The 23,665-nt window shown below is 31.6% G+C and overlaps 1 protein-coding gene across 6 annotated transcripts in view; it reads left to right on the top strand.

Annotated features, from left to right (window-relative positions):
- The first annotated feature begins 6,146 nt into the window (after positions 1-6,146).
- Positions 6,147-23,665, top strand: part of LOC129807428 (octopamine receptor beta-3R-like) — a 43,194-nt gene continuing 25,675 nt past the window's right edge. For 2 of the 6 annotated variants that reach the window (XM_055856685.1, XM_055856729.1), the window contains exons 1-2: positions 6,147-6,518; positions 6,752-6,922. The gene's annotated coding sequence lies outside the window, so the exon portion shown is untranslated. Of the gene's footprint in view, positions 6,675-6,732; positions 6,923-23,665 lie in introns of all 6 variants that reach the window. The other 4 variants (XM_055856709.1, XM_055856702.1, XM_055856693.1 and 1 more) reach the window with 4 other exon arrangements.

A 23,665-nucleotide genomic window follows, 5' to 3' on the forward strand; every position in this document is an offset into this window, starting at 1 on the left:
GCTACCCCAAAATTTAGGTCGACAAGAGGAGCATTCTCCAAAGCGCCAGACAAAGTCTACAAAAGAACTTTTGCTGGAGCTTTTGGCCATTGGAGTGAATGTGACAAGAACAGGTGAGATAGGAATAATATTTTCAACCACCGGATTATTCATCGGTGAGCTTCGGCGGAAAATTTCTCAACTGTTTATGTGGGGGGGTTAGTAACCATGTGTATATGGAAAAATATCCTAGAATCGAAAGTCCACCCATACCCCCGAAACCACCACAAATCCCACCCAATGCTTGTGACCAACACCACATCTCTTCCAATTCCTCAACTTATGCCTCCAGTTTCTCACAGAAAAGGGTAAATAACATAAAAAACCCCATATGAGCACTTTTTCTTTACGTTTCCTCTATGGCAAAAAATATTCCTTCAGATTGTAATTTATTTTTGGACATAAAAACAAGCATGTGTTTTACATATAAAAAAAATATATAAAGCATAAGATAATCAAATTTATCCGCCATGATGGGAGAGGATTAAGACATTTTTTTTTGCCAAATTTTCACTCTCTCACAAAAAGCATAAATAATACCCCAATTCGGCATTGTTATTGAGAAGATTTACCCCTCAGAGAAAATATTAAATTTTTCACCCATCTCAACAGAAGGAAAGTCTGAGTAAACGACCATATTGAACAAAAGAAAGTGGAAAATTACGCAGAAGCTCTCAAAGGAAAAAATTGTCGCGAAATTTCTTTTATATTGCTTTGGTTGATATTTTTGGTTTTTTCTGTTATAATCTCTGCTGTACAATGTTGTTTCATCCAATTTAGATGTGATTCAATAAAAGAGCAGAATACGACAGAAAAATATGCTGATTCAATTAGGAGATTGAAAAAAGACTCATTTGCATGCATCATTCTCTCGTTTTCCGTAACGAATCATTTCGATGCCATGAAAAATGTGCAAGCAGATAGAGTTCAAAGTTGATAAATTTCAATCTCAGATGTTCTTTTATTACGTCTCTATATTAATTTTAAATAGATAAACAAATAAATTCATACCAAATTACATTACATATTCCCTGCTGGTACCAAGTATTTTCAAATTGAATAAATTCTAATTTTTATATATAACTGCGAACTTTTCTATTATATGAAAATTTATATCATACTTTAGTTTGCTTCAAACATTATAATTTAATTATATCAGTATGAATTCCAATAAATTATGCAAATGGTCGAAACAAAATGTATATTTTGGTCACAATTCATTGATAGCTAAATTGACTGCGCTAATAATGTGGACGAAAGGATAAAAATAATTGTTTTAAAGCTGTCTACCAGTTTATAATTATTTGATATCCATGTAAAAACCATATCAAAACCTGTTCAAGCTAGCCTAAATTTTTAGTAAATAAATTTTATATAAAAGTTAATGTACCATAAGCAATTTGATTTATTGATTGGAATCAATTCAGTCATAAATTTTAAGATTTGTCAATGGTATCCAATTTAGAACAAAAATCGCTCATTTAATATTCTATATAAAGGATATAAAACTTGACCTTTGACTTAGAAAAATCGTTAGAAATTCTGAATGACTGTCCTTTACAAAGATGGACTAAATACCTACCTGAACATCTGCTAAACACATTCAATAATGAAATTATATTTGGAAATGGAAACGAAGAACAGAGGTTGGGCAATATATTAAGAAAATGTCTTTATGAAATATCAACTTTCAGAAAGAGAGTACTGAAAATCCGGAATCGATATCTTTAACTGTTTTTCCTTAAATCAATAATAAACACAAGAAGATTGTTAAAATTTTGTCGTAATAATGGTCTGCCTTAGAGTTCAAAGGGTTTAAACAATTATTTTTGTTAGCAGAATATGTAAAACAAACTGAATCGATTTAAGTGATTTTTGGACATTTACGGTAATTAGTATATTAGTCTATGTCTATTGTTAAAAATTATTTGAAATCGAACTGAGATGGTTTCAAGTAAATACGATTACAATATGGTAGCACATCTGAAAAAATCGTAGGTTTTTCCTAATTTTTCTCTATTATTGCGTAAAACTAAAACAAATTTCATTGTATTAAAAATTGAAACGTAACTCTTAATTTTTAATCAGTCAAATACGTATAGACTGATTTTCAAAAAATAGTTCAATATTATATATGAAAAGAGCATGTATTCGTTGCAACAAAACAAAACACTCATAAATATTTTTTAACACAAAAAATATGAATTTTAGCAGCGAAGTTTTTAAATTAATTAACTAAAGGATTTGAAAATAAACGATAGAAAATTTGATACCAATACATGTATTCATTTATACTTGAAAAATTGTTCACTTTTTGTCACAGTTTTCTCAAGTATGAATATCACGTCTGGGGAAACCCCAAAAGCTCAAGTCTTTCATTAAATTCGTTGGCATTATGGCAGTTATACTTGTTATATTATTAATTACCATGATATTCACGAATGTGGGTTAACCTCATGTCTGAAGTTCATGTAAGGTAAAATTAAATTTATTCAATGGATATAAAATCATACCTATATTCCTGTTTCACATTGCATATGTAGGTGAATAGTGTTAAATTGGGCGTTATGTTTTCTATAATACTTTTTAAAAAACTGTGACGCTTTTAAGGGATTAAAGAATAATAAAGCTTTCCATTGAAATATATATTAATCAAACTTCTGCATTTTAATAACATCATTAAGAATTTTTTGACTAAGTATGATACACCTATTGAAAAATTGCTAAAAATAATTTTTTTCTCTTCCTTTTGCTACTCAAATAAATATGAGTGATGACTTAAAAGATCAAATATAAAATACAAGTATAGGTAATACGAAAATAATTTCTCATCCTCAATTTAGCACAGTATTATGTGAAATTAAATTTTTGCAAATTTTTTCTTCAAAAGTCCACATGCAAAGATAAATTAAATTGTGTTTTAAATTAACTTTGCTTTAATTTAAGTCTTAATTTAAGAATAATAGGTAAAATAGAACAAACAACCAAGTTCAATAGATTTCTATTTAGGTTTTAATCTGATCTTTGTAATTGAGTATCACAATTATTATTTGTAATTGGGTTAGGGGAAGTGAATGACTTTACGGTTATAACTAAAATATTTTAAACTTCCCCGCCTCAATAAGCATAATGCAGAGAGGAAAATTTAAATAACTTAAGAGACAACTTTCTGTTCCCATATTTTAAAAATTCACATCTTATATAAATAAAAAAATCTATATATTTCCTTATAATCCGTATTATTTCACTGTGAATTTACTTTGAAATGTGCTATTTACGCAAATTTCTTGAACAAACTGCCTTATTTATTAAAAGTCTCTACGTGGAAGCAGAAAGGTAAATTGCTCAGTTGTCATCTGTGTACCCACAAAACACGAAAAAATATCTCCCTGTAGCACAATTGGAGGAAATAATCCGTGAAAAGCAATTTTCACCTCGATTTTGCAATTTTCCCACCTGAATTTACGACTTAATCTCACCCTGAATTAAGTTTTTTCTAGGACAAAAAGTATTATGATTTTTCACATTGGACCTTAGGGGGTAAATGCGTTTGGTTGTGCACGGTTTAGTTTCAGTATGTGATCGCAATAACGAGTAAAAATACCTGTATACTCGTTAATTGGCGGTCACAAATTGAAACTACCGCAAAATTCTTCACAAATTCCCAACTATATAGTTTAAATTATTTTGAGCAACTAAACTGAGAAAACACTCTGGATGATCATCTTTGAGATGCTGGATTATAACTGACACCAAATGGAATACCTTGAGCCACAATTGCAGATCAAATGGAGAATTTTTTTTTAGGGGGAATTGGGAAAAATACAGAATGGTATTTTTCGAGGTATACACTTTTAGAAATAAAATCCCCAGATGAAATTGATGCTCAGCTCATCAGAGAAATGGTTAAAGTAATTTCCTGAAACACCTGAGCCATGACAGTGTACGTAAATAAATTAAATTGTGAATGCAGGATGAAATTTTATAATTGTGAAACAACAAACAGACACTTTAAATATTGTAACATATGTGTCTTAAGTTTTTGGTGTCGAATGTGGGCAAATAGTACGTCAGATGGGATGTCTTATGGTGGCTTAACACCAAAAACCGAAGAGGTATCTTTTCTATTTCCCAGCTCCTCAAACAACGTGGCATAGGGACAGGTATTCTCGAAATCTTAGGAATATATTCCTTTGCGAAGAGTCACATTATTCGTGTGGAGAATACTTTTGATTCACGTTCAAAAATTTTATTTTATGCATTTTTTTGGAATAATTTTCGTATCCAAAAAAATGAGAATTGAATATGCTCGGCTATAACATGTTAAAGTTCGAGTTGCAACTTTTTGAGAGATCTTTCATTTGCGATGTCGTTATATAGCTCCGGTCAAGAGAGTCGGTGGGCGTTAAAACGGTGAAGTTTTTTCATTGAACGGCTAAGTTTTTGAAAAACCTAATTTGGAAGTATTACAAAATGTTAGAAAAGGTTTAGGGATAGATCTGGCATCACAATCTTATGTTGTCTCTCCGATATTTAGCTTCTATCAAGAACCTCTTGTCGATATGTCTTTTCATTTTCTCTAAAAGCGTTGACACTTTGGAGAACCAGACGGACAGCTACAAAATATACTTTATTCGTGAAGTATAAGAAAAGGAATAATCTCATACAAATATTGGTCTGGATTGGACAAAGTCACGGGGTATCACTTCGAACGACGAAAGCGGATGTTGTAAAGCGTTTCAACTAATAAGATTTAGATAAATTTCAGCTAGAAATGTTCAGAATATGAAGCGTGCCTTTCTGAGAAATTTCAGATAAGGATTTTAATAGACCAAGGGTAACTGTACCGAATTTCGACCAGCTTCAAATATCGGCTACTTCTTTTATTCCTCAAATTTCCATGAATTTTTAGTTTTGCATACTCTATAGAAATTTTATAATTCAAAATTTAAAAAAATGTCGTTTCTAAGAACGAGATCATATGGAAAAGACTTTGGAAGAATTCCGGAAGGACAGAAACCATAAGAATCAAGGTGGCCGAAATAGTATCCAAAGCTGTGTCTATATTTTTATTAATTTTAAAATGTATTAAGAACAATTTTAGGGAAAACAAAGACGACAAACTATCTACAAGGTTCTAAGCAATAGTATCTAAAAAGAAGTAACAACAAAAAATTAATTTGTATTAAAAATATTACATTTTAAACTTAAGGCTTTGGCGCTTGCATGCAACTGTGCCAAAATTTGGTACAGTTATGGGGAAGTGGGACTACTTTGAGCTGTGGGTCTACATGTTATACGATTTTTTCGCATATTTTTAATAGAAACTGGGTTTCAACATAATGTAATATGGATCCACAAAATAATTATGGATCCAAATAAAATAATTGTAAGAATCAGCTTTATTTAGAAATAGGCGAAAGTGAGCTCAAAGTGAGCTCAACCTACCTCTACCCCAAATCAACATTTTATTAACCATTTAATCATTTAATTAATTCTGTTTATTTTTTTTAACTTATTTATCATTTTTTTAAGAGATTATCTTTTTTATTGACCTATTTAATGTGAAATTTTCACAACATGTAACTCGTGTAGAGTACATACATGTTCATATTCTAGTCCAGAGGCATGCAAGAACCGTTTAAAACCGAATAAACGTCAAATGAAACATGTACGTCAGTGGTCAAAACGCTACCAGAACAAACTTATATTAACGATTATTCGGTTTCAAACGGTTTTTGCACATCTCTGTTCTAGCCAGTACGTGTCTACATGTGAACTTTTCAGAGAAACTCGAGAATAAGAGTCCATAATATGGTGTGAATGGGTAAAATTGGAGGGATTTTCTTGTACGGAAAACTCTCCAAAGCTCATGGAGACTTTTAAAATTCCAGAAAGCACAACAGAAAGCTTTTACTTTTGCGCGCTCATTTCGGAAGCAGTATTCATGAGTACACTGTATGTTTTGTTCGATAGAAATTCATGCGGTCTCTGTTAGACTGGGGAAAATTTTGCTATCCTTGTTCATCCACCGAGGATACCCGGAAAATTCTCTAAAGCTCCCGCCGAGTTGAGGCTTCGTTAGGGCATATTTGTGTCGTGCCAAATCAGTTTGCAAATGAGCGCTGTCAGATACGAACATCCCAAAAGCAAATTCGTGTTCTTTTTTTTTTCTTCTTGAGAAAGACACCTCTCTGTGAAAAGTGCAGAGATTTTTTTTCGGAGGATGCTGGAGGTGTCTCAAAAGGCTGGAAAAGGTGATGAGAAAAGTGAAAAATGAACCGTGAATGCGGAAAATAGAAAAGTTTCTGTGTCATCCTGCTCACCCGGAGCCCTAATGTACGGACGACTTGTGAGGTGGGATTGGAAGTGTGTGAAATATGAAGTAAAAGAAAAGTTGTGATTTACCCAGGGTATGAAGGGATAGAGAGGGTATGTGCATATACCAATAGAGAAGTGCAATTTCACATGATTCCCAAGTAAGTATGAATGGGAAAAATTCTGTGCTTGGGGGATATTCTGGTGAAAATTTATGCGGATTACTACTAGTTCATTTCCAGTGAAATTCCTCTCAAAGTGGAGAGACAGAATAAAAAAAAGAAACCAGAAGAAATCACCCCACAATATTGCTCTGTGTGAGAATTTTCTTGAGGCAATTGCTTCATTCCTTTTTTTCCACTCTATTTAATTTAGTAAATTCTCTCACTTAAAGTTCATACTGCATCACCCACCCTCAAGCAATGGAGTAAATTATTCACATAAACAGGGGATGTTGTCCATGGGTTGTGATGTGAGGATGGCTCTTGATGAGAAGTCAATAAACATGCCCAAAATGTGAATGGAAGTGTGTGGCAGGAGTGTTGCAGTTCTCACTATATTCCAGGTAACAAACCATCGGCGCAGACATGAAAGAAAATCTCATCTATATCACTCCACCTTGTCCTCGTAGGCTCTCTCCACTCCACCCAAATGAAATTTATTTTCGGATGTTAATATTGATTTTAAAAGATTTTCGTTCATGTATTCGTCACACATTGTGTTTAAAATTACCTATGGGGTAGAGGAGACGATAGGGGAATATCCGATGAAGTGAGACTGAGTGTGTGTGATCCGGAGGGGGAGTTTAAATTGATGTGTAGACTCTTTGGAGCTTGATGAATAGCATTGAGGTACTCTTACAATATCAACCACCCCCATATAGATCAGATAAGCTCATCTCTGATGGACAAGAGGTGCTTCAGCCAAGTAAAAACTCTCCCATGACCTCTGCCACTTACAAGGGTTTGTGATTATTTCGAAAGCCATCCGTCGAAAGTGAATGAAATGGGAAGTTAAGCCGGTTTGTAAATAGTCTAAATATGTACAGGATTACCATGTATGCGTGCAAATATTTAAAAACGACAATATGGGTTAAAAAAGAAACTTAAAGGGGAAATATGCTTTTAATTGACTTGTGCTAATATGTTAATACTTAAATTAATGCGCTAGAGTTCGATACAGTGGGTGTCAATAGTTTGTTGCCTAATGTATGTTTGGCAAACCAAGTGGACAAAAAGATAGAAAAAATACTTGTTCAATTTTTCTTTTTGCAAATGAGTTCCCTATAATCCGTAGATCTTATTATAGATATTATATACTTCAAAAAAAAAAAAAAATAAATTTCATATAAAAAAATTGTTTTTCAAAAGTTAATCATATTTGATGCGTCAAAAGTTTGTTGCTTCATTTGAAAAAGTAATTCAAAATGGTCAAAACATGCAACCAATTTAACCCTCTAACGGGTAAGACCGCATGCAGACGGTCTTCACAAAAATCACATTTACAGCGACAATAAAGGTTTTATTTATTTAAAAGTGCTATAGTGTCCTCAGTAATAGTCGTATAAACATCTCTTGAAAGTTTGAATTCATTTTAACTCATCGCTTTGTTGCTATTCCCAGTTTTGTGTGACAGGTCAGAGAAAAAGCAACAAAAAATATTTGTGCAAAAAAACTCATTTCCAATTTCCATAAAAATACCGATTTAAAGTTATCTGACTAAAATAAATTTATTTTTTATTGAAAGATATGTCATTCTACTTTGTATATTTTATTTAAAAAATTTGAAAAAACTAAAAATGTGAATTTTAGAAGCAAAAAGAGTTTTAAAAAAAATTTATATTTTCTCACCTAGCGCCTAAACTAAAAGAGATAATTAAGAATGGATGGTTTTTTCGACTTTATTGGATCATAATTATCCTAGAAAATATTGTTTTAGAACTTTTTTTCGCATATTAAAGAAAACACCGTTAGAGGGTTAATGCAAACCGATTATATTTTGAGTTTATGTCATTTGTGAGACAAATGGTGGGTTAATACATTTCTAAAGTTTTCAACCGTTAATAAATTAATAAAAAGTGATAATAAATAATAAGAAATGATGTGTTTCTTTGTTAATTTATAATTTAGTTTAAAAATGGCAAGTTACAAAAAGTTAAAAGACGGGTAATCATCTATAGATGCTGCCGGAATAAATCTGCGTTGTTAATTGCCAAATTTGATAGAAACTGACGAAAGACTATACATAAAATAGTCAAAGTGATGAAGTACGAACACATATGAAAAATGCTGCTAACAGACCCAGGGTCTCGACTCAGAGAATCGATAACAGCATAGTAAGTATCTCTGATAGCAACCCCATGATGTCTGCTCCAAAAATTCAGAGTCAGTTGGTCACCAAAGGAATACAAGCTTCAAAATCAACCGCAAATGAAAGAAAGTGGTAAGAATGATTACTTGGTTTGCAGGATTCCATTGGCAAACAAAAACAATCTGGGTAAAAGGTTGTAGATTTACTTGGAACATGCAAAAAAAAAAGTAAAAATATAACCTCTTATCCAGATTGGTCTTGCTTACCAATAGAATCTTGCGAGGCAAGCAATCATTATTACATTTTCTTTCAATTTGCGGTTGATTTTGGAAACATTTAGGGCCTGTGTTCTTTCGGTAATGAACTAACTCTGAATTTTTGAGCAGATATCATGGGGTCACTATTAGTGATATTTATAATGTGGTTACCAACCCCCTAAGTCGAAACCCTGGGTCTGTCAGTATAACGTTTTTCAGATGTACTCGTACCTCTTCACTACAATATTTCACTATTTTATGTATAGCCTTTTGTGAGTTTCCATAAAATTTTGCAATTAACGACGCAGATTTATCCCGACAGTATCTCTGGATGATTTATCAAAAATTATGATTCATCAAAAAACAGATTATTTCTTGTTATTTATCATCAATTTAATACACATGTATTTACCATTGACAAACAATTTGCCTTTCAAATGATATAAATTTAAAATGTAACCAGGGGTGACATGATAACTTATTTTCGATACTATCGACTGTCGATACTGATAAATTTAAATGATAGCTGCATTGCCTATAACTAATATAGATCTTTATCAACAGTCTCATTCTTTTAAGAATCTCACAGTGAATGGCCCAACAGTCTGTAAAAAGTTCTTGTTCACTTAATCTAACAGATATAGATTTATCGATACTATCGATTCGATAGTATCGAAAAGTTATCATTCCACCCTAGTTTTCGTTGGATGCATGATTTGACTATTTTGAATTACTTTTTCAAATGAGGCAACAAACTTTTGACGCATCAAATATGATCAACTTTTGGAACACAATTGTTTTATCTAAGATCTTTAATGTTTATCTTTCATGTTTTATCTAAGATCTACGAATTACAGGGAACTCATTTGCAAAATGAAAAAATAATTTTGACTATCATTTTTTCACTTGGTTTCTCATACATACATTAGGCAGACATACTATTGGCACCCACTGTATATTTGCAGTTGAGGTATATTCAGATTTAGAGGATTTGTAGAGTAAAGGGAAAGAATAGAAAATACCATTTATATTAATTTTTAATTGAGAGACGGTAGGTTCATCAAATAAAATAACCCTATATAATTCACCGTTTGACAAGCTAATAACACATTCAGTAAAATTAAAAACAGTGATCGGAAAAATGGTCAAATATGAAGTTATTTTTGGCGAATCTTCAACAACCATATTAATCTAGAAAGGGCTACATCCTTGTGGTTGTTAAAGTAATTTTTGAGAATTGAAGGCAGTGAATAATACTCATTTTCCCAAAGGTTTAGCTTTTTTTCAGACGAATATTTAATATACTATTCTAATTCAAAAAAGAGGAATTACTTAAAAATCCGTAATTTTTTTAAATTTGTTTTCGAGATGGAGGTTGTTTAAAAAGATTTTACCTGCAGATAAATCCAAGATTAATGTTAATCAATGATAGTGCAATCCGGTTCGGAGTACCCGATAATTAGCTCAAAACTTGTATAAATATTTATTTTTGGTAGTGATTTACCATTCCTCGGGTTCAATCTCAGTTTAATTCGAATTCAAAGCTTATAACGAACTTGTCTTTTCTCGTGCCTCAAAGCTAACTGAAACTTAATTTAATTTAATTTTTTTTATGACTAAGTTATTTGTGTCCTTTGTATCACTAAACTGTAACAGAAATTAAACAGTTAAAGTTATGGACTTCCGATGTTGCGTGACCCCCCCCCCCACATACAGTGATGAAGACACTTAGTCTAATAGTTTTAAGCGCTCTATCATATATAAAAATAAAATATTTAATAATCATTTGCGTTAAAGCACGTCAATTGGCAATAAATGACGATATCAGTGATTTCTTGAAAAGAAACATTCAGCTAATACACACACCGAAAACCCCACAATCATTTTCCACTTTGGTACACACCTTTTCACCTATTTTACTACAACCTCCGCCCTGGAGATGTGCCACAGACACGCGTAAAAACCCGCCCTCGCTAAGTCACTTAATTATTCTTCGATTTCCAATCGCATTCTAATCTTTGGCCATGATAAGGCAACATTCTCCGCTAAATCTCTTTTCGATGCTCCCAGGTAAATCCATTTTGCCCTCATTTCCCCATGGAGAAAAAAAAAGAACTACCCCAATGATAAATTACACTCCCTAAAACACCATACTTTACACCTAAATCCCAGGAAAAAAAATGGCAAAATATGGGAAATATTTAAAGCTCGTTCGGTTAGTAGGAAATTTCTTATGGTACTTTAATTGATTTCTTCTGTATGCTGCTTCAGCAGATTTTGCTATTCCCACAAGAGAACGATCAGAAGTTCAAGAAGGATTTATGGTCTTTTCACCGATGGAATACACATCAATAAAAACATTCCATCCGACAAGGGCACACCAGAAAAACACTCCAACTGTGCGATTGGAAAAATATTCAAAGAAAATATTTGGCTAGACAATATGTTTTCTTTCGATTTGAATCCTCTCGCTGATTTACCAATTGAACTATTATTTGTTTGTTACCCTTCAAATTTGTGTTAAATTTCATTGAATGATATTGACAGAATTGATTTTTCGTTAGCGGTGGTTATTTTAAATTTAAATTGACAACAAGGAATGTCATTTTTAGTATCATTTGAAAATATTTCTCAATAAAGCGTCACGCGAACGTGTAATTTCCTTCCTTGCGTGCAATTAAACATCATGGTTCATACATATTGAAAACATCCCTCTTTTAATTGTCAATTGCTATACAAATTGGCAAATATCAGCTGAATCACTTCAATGAATTATTGATTTTCTAGCTGTGTGAATCTATCTGTGTTGAATGAATATGAAAATAAGAAATTATTCTATATCTCGTATTTATTGATATATCGGTAATGAGAAAATCAAATGAAAGCTAAAAGAAAGACGTGAAAAGCATACGGTTTAAATTGGCTCATGAATGATTTTTTTTACGAAGTCTATAATTCCAATTCAATTTCAATTTTTTCAAAATTAATTATTCCTTCTAAAATGTCCTGAAATTCGTGTTTTGGAAAGAAAATACTTTTTCATTTGAGTTTAGGACTGATGAATAAGGAGGTAGAGCAATTAAAATCTGACACAGACAGGGTATCAACATAAGAATAACATAAAATTTACGTTAGTAGAGGTAGCTATGTTGGAGGAAATAATTTAAATCTCATGAAAACTTTCTCTTCCATTCGATAAGTTTCGAATTTGGTAACAAGAAAAAAGTTTGTGCGATATTTTATAGATAACAACTGAATATTTTACTGATCATTTAGATTTTTTTATTAGATAAATTGTGTAATTTGCTGACCAAAAATTATTTTACCGATAATGTGTTTCGATTGCGATTGCCGCTGGCTTATCATAATCCGTTTCGACAAGAATACAAAAGGAAATTTATTCAGGGATCGTATAAAACAATTCATAAAATCGAGTATAATGTTTGAAAGTTTAGTTAGGGAATTTACTCGTTAATTTCAATTTATTTCTTTAAGAATGTTGACTTAAAAACAGGAATATTTTAATATAGTAAAATCTAAAGAAATCATGGTTTAAATTCAAAATTATACGAACTTCGGATTTTAGTGGATCATAGAATTAATTACAAGGGGAAATTAATATCAATTTTTTTTTATTATCAACACCTAACAATCTGCTTTTTATAAAGAGATTTTAAAAGTTTAGTGAGTCTTCAATATAAACCATTTATTCCTAGTCAGGCAGGATGTGAAATTTTCATCTTTAAGAAAATTATTTTTTAATTAAAATGAGAATCTTCACTCATTCTATATATAAAATTAATTAAAATGCGATATTAATTTAATATTGCTCTAATGAAATTTTAAAGTAATGAATGTATCTGGCATGTGACTTCTTTATACTCTGATGAACATTTCATTTTCATCATGGGAAAATCGTGAAATTATGAATTTATTGACAGCGATTTGCTTGTAAATTTGCATCAGCAAAGCCAAAGTTTCGCGATTTCCTCCGAGTTTAATGTATTTCTTGGTTCTTTGATCAAAATGTGGCAAAATCCTCAAGAGAGCTTTTGAATGTACGAAGCCTTTAAAATTTAATTGGGCCATCATCCCTATTTATAATGAAGCTAAATTAATGTACCTCGGTGTTTCATGCAAAATGTGTGCATAATTACACGATTTTTGAAGTTTTCACTCGCAAACTTCCTTATCGAGGTCTTTAACATTAAAATTCATGTGGCTTTTGGCGAACGAGAAAGCAGAAAATTCTCCAAGTATAATTGATTAACTTTCGAAAACAAACATATGCGAATGGAATGTTGTGAAAATGACTTTTTGAAATTATTGAGATATTGGAAAAATAAATTGAATGACGAGTTGAAGAGGAAATGTATATAAAGTTGATAGTATCAAGATGTTTTGAAGTTTTGAAAGGCTCGCCTTTTCTCCGTGAAATGAAATAAGTTCGGGATGAAAACACATGCGGATGGGAAAATCAGCAACTTCCGCCAGTTTTGGCATATAAAAAAAAAGAAGTTACTTTGGACTTTTTTTCTTCTACTAACTTACCGTTTACCCATGAACATATAAGGGAAGTGTACCACGGATCGGAATGTTAAGACACATGCTCCAAATTTATCTGAAAATATGAGCCCTAAAACACTATTTGGTACTTTTTAATCAATAATTAATAATTAATTAATTAATACTTAATCAGGTGTTTCACGGATCGACAGACGTTTTTGATGGGGATTCATCTGCACTGAGAGAAATCCGAAAAAGTTAAAATAACATTCCGGAAATGTTAATTTTACCCTGCAGTATTGATCCAAAATCGGTGTAAATACTACCCTTTTTAGGTGTATTGGGGTTAAAGTTACTGTTTTTCATGTTAATTTTACCCTTAAAAAGGTGTAAAATTAACATTAAAAAAATGTTGATATATTTTTACTCCTAAAGTGTTAAAGTTATGAGGAAAAAAAGTTGATCGCATCACTTTTTTTCTCAGTGTGCTTTCTTGACATCCAAATCACTCTACAAGGCTTCATTGAAGCTTTTTCGTCACACTTACAGTATCTATTCACACGAAAAAAATTCTAAAATTGTAAATTTAAAAACACTCTCATGGTAAAGTGTTCTTTCACAACAAAACATACAATAATGGCCGTGAAGATGACAGCTGAGCGCGCTGAGCGCAATTTTCCACGAAAAAAGTGTGTCGATCCGAGGAACAGATGGAACAAAAATAATTTATTTTCAATATTTCCTATCAAGACTGATAAAAAAGTACATTTATAGTGAAATTAGAATTACCGATTATTCGTTTTGCAATTAACACAAATTTATAAATCAATTAAACCAATCATAATTCTTCATATTCTGTCAGACAAAGTCTCGTGTAAAATTTTAAGGAAGTTATGAATGGCGGATTTCTGGCTAAGACTCTGATACAGCGATTCAATAAATGAGGTAAATAATAACAATTTTGTTAGAAACTCGATGAGAAAATTGGTTCTATTAATTAAATATGAACCAACATAATGCATTTAGCTATAAAAATGATTGCTAAAATGCAGCGAATAATCTTCAAAAATAAATTTTATTTTGGGGTTCCGATATGCGGGACAACCTTCCGATCTGAGGTACACTGACGATCGCTGGTACATTTCCCTTACCCACCCATCATCAACGTTTTTTAATGCGTGCGCAAACCTCATCCCAGAATGATATTTTCTTGATTGTGCTTTCACTGAGTTCACTCGCTTCTTCCGCATTCTTTGTAATTTCACCGTGTTTGGTATTTTTTTTGCCTCTATAACACCCTCGAGGAATCTCTCCTTGAAAGCGGCGCCAATGGAATTGTGTCGCTATTGCCATTGAAATTCAACTTTCCCCGTTCAAACTTGCTTCGTTTCCACCCACAAACACAAGTTTTGCGTTTTTGGGGCCCACACTTATATTATACATGTACTTGCTTGCAATATTATTCACATTGTTCACAATTTCTCAAATTGATACTTTTCCTCATCCACCCCTTCCAATCACAATTCACAGCCCACAACCAGCTCGCTAGTCTAATACATAGTGACAAAAATACTACATAAGGGAAAGCTGAGTTACATAGCACAGTTGTTATTTATTCATTTGGCAATTCAATGACTTTTTTTAATATCTATAAAATTGACTTATACCTCTAAAGATTTCTGTATCTCATTTAGTATTTTTCTGCCACTTTTTAAAATTGCACAGTATTACTTTTTAACCTAATTCACCCATTCAATCAAGGGAGCAGGGACAGGCTGTCAAACACGCATCTTAACTGTCACTGGATTTAAATTCTTTTTACATTAAGTTTTTACAAATCCTATTAATTTACGGTGGAAGCCAAAATCCCGAAAGCCAAAATCCCGAAAGCCAAAATCCCGAACGCCAAAATCCCGAAAAGGCCAAAATCCCGAAAGCCAAAATCCCGAAAGCCAAAATCCCGAATTTTTAAAATCCTGAAAGGGATGAAATTATATGGAGGAAAATGTTTAGAATAATTTCCCAAGGCACAGAGGATTTCCCTTTGCCTCCAGCAAGCGCGGGTGCAATCGTGGGAGTAGCTATGATACTTTTAAGAATTCGGGATTTTGGCTTTCGGAATTTTGGCCTATTCGGGATTTTGGCTTTCGGGATTTTGACCGGGACCCATTAATTTAGATCGAGTAACTATTCCAGAAAACACATAGATATACATATAGGAAAGAAGATGAAAACCAATTTTAACAAATTCAACGGGATGTCAAATTTTCCGTACGTCATTCTGAGCATTCCGAGTCAAAACTTTGCATGACTTTCTACGAACTGCGAAAAGAACAATAAAATCTATTTCCATCTTTCTCGGGCTATTTTTCCAAGTAATTGAAGAACGCTAGTAACAAAATATCCATTTGGATATAAAATCAGCAAAAATTAATAATTATTCAAAATCATTTATCTTTCGATTAATATAATAATCGATAGGTACGAACAGGTTAAGCATGTTGTTAATTTATTAAGGGGAATGGTTGGAAAATTACTTGAGATTTTGTGGGTTTTGTCTAAAATTAAATTTTGAAATGTATTTGATAAACGTGCCATAATACCCTCTCACACGTTATTAAACTAATCCAGAAAGATTTATCGAGTTCTATGTATCTGTTTGAAAACATTTTCGTTTCATTTCATTTTATTAAGGTGTTCAGTGAGTCAAAAAAAAACTAAACAGAAAAATATATTTTTATGTAATTTTTTCAATATAAATAAAAATTTATTTAATTCAGGCTCAGGCATAAAAAGTATAACGTTCAAATAATAAGTTCTGAAATTTTCATTAAAAATTTTTTAAGAATTCTGCTTCAGGCAGGTTATTTACGGAGTCATTTTTGACAAAAAAACTTACTTTTCGGTGGACAAAATTTCTCGGATTAGGTTCACTTGAAATAGAAATACTAATTATTTCCTGTTGGCTGAGGAGTTAAACTAGTTAAAAATAGTTTTTTTTTTAATATAAAACACTCACAAAACTCCCAATTTAATTTTTTCAAAAACCCTTCGTTCAAGGACTAGTTTAACTCATCAGCTAACAGGAAATATTTTGTTTTTTGATTCCAGATGAACCTACTCCTAGAAATCTTGTCCACGGAAAATTAAGTTTTTTTTTCAAAAAATGTCTTCAAAAGTATTAAAATGGCTGAATTTTTAAAGTTTTTTAATTGAAAATTTCGGTTTGAATATTGTACTTTAATATGCCTTAGAGTAACGATTAAATAAACTTTTCATTGTGTTAGAAAAAATTAAAGTAAATATGTTGTTGTTTTTTTAGTAATAAGAATTAGTAATAATTTAGTAATAAGAAGAAAGATAGCGTTGGATTTCAAATGGGATTGAGACTAATTTTTTTTCGGAATTCGGATGACTTTTTGCCCCATAAGGCGAAATGAGAGAGAGTCTACTATAAAACGTTAACTATTTTTTATCCGAAATTCAATTGATGCGTTTTAAAACGATTCATTGAAAAAATCTTTGCAAAATGCTCGAACTAGTGACCACTATACTTAGTTCAAGGAGTGAGACACATATATGGGAAATTGCTTATGAGTATAGTTATAGAAGTATAGAGATTATTATGTTTATAGAGTATCGAGATAGAGCATTTCGGAAAGCTGGGAGGATTTGCTATGCCTTTTGTGAAACTCTTTCGGCACTTTCACAACCATATTATCTCACTTTTCTTAATTAATTGATTAAAAAAGTAGTCATCATACCCCTCTTTGGGTTATCTAACATGCTATAGCATTGGTTTTTCTAGATATTTTCCTGTTTCAGTTTTTATTATTCTAGAGATGACGACTGACTACATAAAATGCTGCACATTTTCAACATGCTGTCCCATTTTAAATTATAGCAAAGAGTTGTTTGTAATTTAATATATTTTTTATGCTTCTTTTCGTCACTTTAGAAGAAAATTGTACATAATTTTAACTTACGATTCTGTCCATGTTAAATGTACCAACATCAATTTAGCAAGCTTTCACACACCTATATTCGACATTGGCACTAACTTTTCCCGTATATGAAAATCGCTAGGCTCGACGTTTTGGTTTTCATGAAAAAGTGATTCTCACGGGAAAAGAATCACATGTGAAAAAGAGCAGAGGTCACGAAGAATAAGAAGAAAAGAAATATTCAAAAACGTATTTAAGGTGAGGAGAACGATATTGAAAATAACACAATCAGAATTATTTAGGAGTGCTTTGACGGTGTCTGGGCTCTTTTGTGAACCATGAATTAAAAGATTGTGTGAGTTGGGTGTGTGTTGTGCTTTTACATAATAATATCCTCGTGTAGTTTTCACGGAAAATGTGTAAGATTCTGATTGTCCTTCGACACGCAATCACCCATTACAGTGAAATGTGTATAAAAAATAAAAAGCTCGCAAGCAGGGATTCTTTTGTAATTTTTAGATTTCTCCGGGCAAATTCAATTCGCTAATGTGACCCCATGATTAGGTGAGGAACTTTGCAGTCTGCCCAACTACCAAATTTCCCAGAAGAATTAACATTTCCCAAATCGTACTAATCTGCATAATTGCTAACAAAACTCACCCTTATAAGACTTTTACCCTTGGGTAGAAGTTTATAAGCTAATACTTTGAATGGCAAAAAAATGACTTTGGATCCTAATAATGCCTTCCTTTTGCGAGAAACCCAAAGAGAGGGAGAGTGAATTCATGCAATAAAATAAACATTTCCTAATGATTCCACGAGCAAAAAGGGACTTCCAACAATGTATAGTGAATTAAGACAAAGCAGCAGGAATTTTTTATCAACCCCAAACTTGAGGATTTTGGAGCAAAAGGAGTCCTCTAAAAACACAATATTTGCTGTAGATATATGAAGATTGATTTTGCACAAGGGGATGAAAATTTCACAAGTTGCGTTACAAAATGCTGAATTTCTCCATTGTCTGAATTTTGCCAAACAATCAATTTTGCAGCATATTCAATTTTAGCCGGGAGGAAGTTCCCAATTTTAGGCAAGGCTTTCTTGCCTTATAGACCCATTCTCTCAACCTTCTCAACAATATGAAGAGACTTTTATGACATTAGGTTCATTGGAGAGATTTTGCGAAATACTATTGAGATATTCAAAAAGACAAACTGGAAGATGTTGAAGAAGAAAAAGCGTAAATCTTGATTCTTCTTTTTTTCTTTTATATTCGCCCAACATGAATCGTCCTGGGAGACCTTCAACCACAAACTTTCTCTTTCTCACCATTACTCAATCTCTTCTTGAGATTTTTTGCTGCGTTTTTGTACTGACGTATTTATATATATATATATATATATACATATAGTATTCTATACACACATGTATATACATATACATTTCTTACGATATCAACTATAACGAGAGAATTTTTTAAACTTTTCTGCTGAGATTATGATTCATAATACTTAATATTTATATGGGTTGTTGGGAAAACTTGTGAATTATCCGTAAATCTTGACTTATACACTCAGAGAAATACATCGAATACATCTGCAAAAAGTTTATGCACAGAGTAATACATAGCTTAGTTAATAAGGAAATATTGTAATCGAGTGCTTGACTAAGTAATAGGGATAATTTACCTTTAGTAGAGAAAGTTTTCGAGAAGCAAATCTCTGGGATTTGGTATAAATGTCTGAGGAATTCTACTAAAATGTGGTTATACTTTGGTCCAAACAGAAACTTTGATGACGAGTGTATTTAATTTTCTGGGGTTTTTTTTTTATTAAACCATCACATAATGAACCAAGTACATTATTAACTTATTTCAACTCCTATTTATTTTCCTTTCAGCAGATTTTTTTGTACAAATTCAATATTGGTTTAAAAAATATCCAATATTGGTAACTCTCAATTGGTGATTGTTATTAATTCATTTATTAAAATATAACAAAACACTATGCTATATTATTGAGTTACGCTTTTTATTATTTGTATTCACATTTTAATTAATATTCAGTGTATCATGAATAATTTGCTACTGGCACTTGATTCTCGGAATTGTTGACGATATTTGCAATTCCCTGTGGAATTTCAATCTGGTAATTGTTCCATTTTGCACATAAAAGGAACTGGGTGCCTAACTAAAACATGGCACCCGAAGTGTAAACTGCATTAGCTATAAATTATGCGATGTGATAGTGAATATCAATCAAGTTTCAGAGCTTGCATTCCTCACCATAAGGCACAATATTGGCATTGCCAAATTAAATTTTCCATCTCTTGATCGGTATATTGTCTAAATTTAGTCAGCATTTTTAAAATGTTGAATCACGTAAGAAATTCCTAAAGAAAATGCTATTTATCAACACTTTTATCATCTATTTATCATAATTTTTTTTTATTTTTACAGTTTTCTGGTTTCATACCTATTGAAGATCATTGGCGTTTCCATACTGTTGGTATATCCGAATTTTGATAACTTTTTAGGTTATAAACACAGTATTAAAGGACGTCGATGAGTTTTTATACTTTAAGAACTCATATAGTTTATTTTTTAAATAAACCCATTGTCTCAGATCGAAAGACAATGATATATCGGAATTTGTCCAAAAGTTGGAAAAAATTTAATAAAATCCTCGAATCGAAAAATTGCAGAACCAAAGAAGGTAAACTAGAACGACAAAGCAATGTTTAAATTAATAAATACATCAGCTTTCTAAAATACTTTTGTAAGAAAAGATATTAAAAAATTTAACTAAATAAAAGTCGAAATAAAAACATTGTACAATTTATTTTAAAAACTCAAAGTAGAATAATATATTTCAAGTTAAATTTGATTATTAAAATTAACAACGACGTTAACGACTGTGGCACAGTTTTTAAACATTTCACATATCATTAGACAATTCCGTTATCACAATTTAATTTTGAACTGATTTTCCTTATATTTTTATATCACGGAAGTTTAAATCAACGCTGAGACGGTGATGACCTTATTGGAAGAAAAGTAAAAGATGAGGATCAGATGAAAATAAATTGAATTGAATTGAATTGAATTTAATTTGAATAGTTTATAAAGTTTTGTATCGAAATGGAGCTATAAATTGTAAACTCTGAGAAAGAAAAATTGAGTTCTCTACCTTATGAATTCGTGCATTCTGCAAAGTTGAGTCACTTTGCTTTTGTTTTGCGTTTGTTCACGAAGCTATGGATCTCAACTAATTGTTTTCCGAAAATTTATCTTTAATGGAACTTATCATATTATACATGATGAAAGCAACGATATATTTTAAACGAAACATTCTGAAAATAATAATAAGTAATTTTCTGAAATTGATTCACAATTATGATTATTGCCAATTAAATATTAGACATAAAACTTGGTTAACTGTGAGCTCATATTATATCATGGTATTTCAATAATATTTAATAAAATTATCCAAACAATGATTGCATTTTAATAGAATATTATGAAAGCAAAATTGAGAAAATAGATATATACATTTTAAATATCTATAAAATTAAGTGTAGGGGAGACTGGGGCACATGTAACCATTTTCGATAGATGCGAATTTGAGGTGATTTTCCAAGGACACCGTAATTTTTTGGAAAATCTCTCTTAGCTAATGTTTTACCCTTGGGTATAGGCAATACATCGAAGGTAATGCGGAAGCTAGAAAACAATTGAGTTTTCCATAAAAATAAAATTTGTGTCACTGTGCATTTTTCTCTTTTCACAAAATACCTGGGGTAGAAGTAAACACTTTCTGGGGAGGATGTAAACACCCTTTTTTCCACTCTTGAAATTAACTTTGCACCACTTTCGATTATTTTAATTACTTAAGAGATATATAAAGACTGCATATTTTTCAAAAAATCACGACACTTTTTACAAAGAATAATTAAAATGCAAAAAAAAACTAAAAGCATGCATATCAAAGACATTTTTCAATAGAGATTCCCCATATTTTGACATCATGTGACTTTTTATTGAACACAGCACCACCAATTTTTTCGTAATCTATGTATTATAGATATTTCGCAAGAAGGTCAATTTCCCGCTCTTTTACCTACTCATTTTGTGAAATTCAAATTGCCTGTTTACATCTACCCCAAATGCTGTTTTCTGACCAATTATTAATTCTTTTGAAATAATGTGAATCTCAATTTCTCTAGTAAATGCATAAATATAATCCTAAAAGATGTAGGAAAGAACTGGTATTGCTACATTTCGATTATTTTACACAGTTTTTAATTTCCAGGTGGAAATCCAAATGACCAAAATAATCGAAATATCAACATTTACGGAAAAAATTAGGGGAGACTGGGGCACATGTAATCATTTTCGATACATGCGAATTTGAGGTGATTTTCCAAGGACACCGTGATTTTTTGGAAAATATTTCTTAGCTCATGTTTTACCCTTGGGTATAGGCAATTCGTCGAGGGTAATGCAGATGCTGGAAAACAATTGAGTTTTCCATAAAAATAAAATTTGTGTCACTGTGCATTTTTCTCTTTTCACAAAATACCTGGGGTAGAAGTAAACACTTTCTGGGGAGGATGTAAACACCCTTTTTTCCACTCTTGAAATTAACTTTGCACCACTTTCGATTATTTTAATTACTTAAGAGATATATAAAGACTGCATATTTTTCAAAAAATCACGACACTTTTTACAAAGAATAATTAAAATAGCAAAAAAACTAAAAGCATGCATATCAAAGACATTTTTCAATGGATTTTCCCCATATTTTGACATCATGTGACTTTTTATTGAACACAGCGCCACCAATTTTTTTCGTAATCTATGAATTATAGATATTTCGCATGAAGGTCAATTTCCCGCTCTTTTACCTACTCATTTTGTGAAATTGAAATTGCCTGATTACATCTACCCCAAATGCTGTTTTCTGACCAATTATTAATTCTTTTGAAATAATGAGAATCTCAATTTCTCTAGCAAATGCATTAATATAATCCTAAAAGATGTAGGAAAGAACTGGTATTGCTACATTTCGATTATTTTACACAGTTTTTAATTTCCAGGTGGAAATCCAAATGACCAAAATAATTGAAATATCAACATTTTCGGGAAAAATGATTTTTATTTTTAAAGTATTAGGATTTTATTGACCAATTCATCTGTGGACATACATCCCCATGGTATCTATGAATGCTTATGGGTTTTATCCTCTGGAGTCTTAAAATTAATGAAAAAAATCACAGTGTTTACAACTACCCCAGTTTACTACTGCCCCAGTTCCCCCTAAATTACAAACAAAAGGTTGAGTGGCATTTGAAGGCACTAAATTTTATTATAGAGAAAATAATTTGTCCTGATTACTTGAAGTTATTTTTTCCTAATGTTCATAAAGCATAGTCGCATATTTGCTATATAGTAAATAAATAAGCTCAAAAGTGACAAATTCTCATATTACTGCATTGATAAATGATTTTTATATTTTTTTTTGTATTACCAATTCTTTTTAGGCAAAATTTGGGGATAGAAAGTACAATACTCATACGTAATTTCATAAGAACGAAAATTATTATTCATTTGTAGGGGGAAGTAGGGTACCTTTGAAATCGGGATTTTTCTTCTATATTTAAGTGGAACTGAGCCATATCAAAATATAATATTTAGCTTCTCAATCTATTTGTGCAGCTGAATTATATTACGACAACGCTCAATTTTATTTAAAAGTAGGTGAAAATTCTCAATTTCAAAGGTGCCCCACTTTCAAAGATGCCCCACTTCCCCCTACTATCAGAAAATTGATACGAAATTTTGGCTATTTTTGTTCTTATAGTCCATAGAGACAGAACATTACACCAAATCAGACTCTGTTGGACTTCTCAAGGTTAGATATGCAAGACGTTTCACAAGTTTTGTTTATTGGTTTAAACAATATTTTCGGGCCGTAAAAACTTTCTCGTCCTTAAAGGGTTAAACTTACAAATTATAGATTCTGAATTTAAATATAGCTTGCAGTATCTCTAAGTTCACGCTTTACCCCTGAAATTATGTTTTCTTAGATATTCCAAGAATGACTCATTGCTTTGTCCAGATTTTGCAAAACAGTTGACAGTTCTAAAGTCAGGTATTTTGCATTTTGTAGATGATATTGCAATTACATTGTATTGTACCATCCACGTAACAGTTTTACGAGATCAATATCTTTATTCAAATTCAAATAATATTTATTCAAATTGAATGGACAATGAAAAGCCTTTGAATTT

Source organism: Phlebotomus papatasi, chromosome 1 (assembly GCF_024763615.1).
Source record: "Phlebotomus papatasi isolate M1 chromosome 1, Ppap_2.1, whole genome shotgun sequence".
Classification (NCBI taxonomy): domain Eukaryota; kingdom Metazoa; phylum Arthropoda; class Insecta; order Diptera; family Psychodidae; genus Phlebotomus; species Phlebotomus papatasi.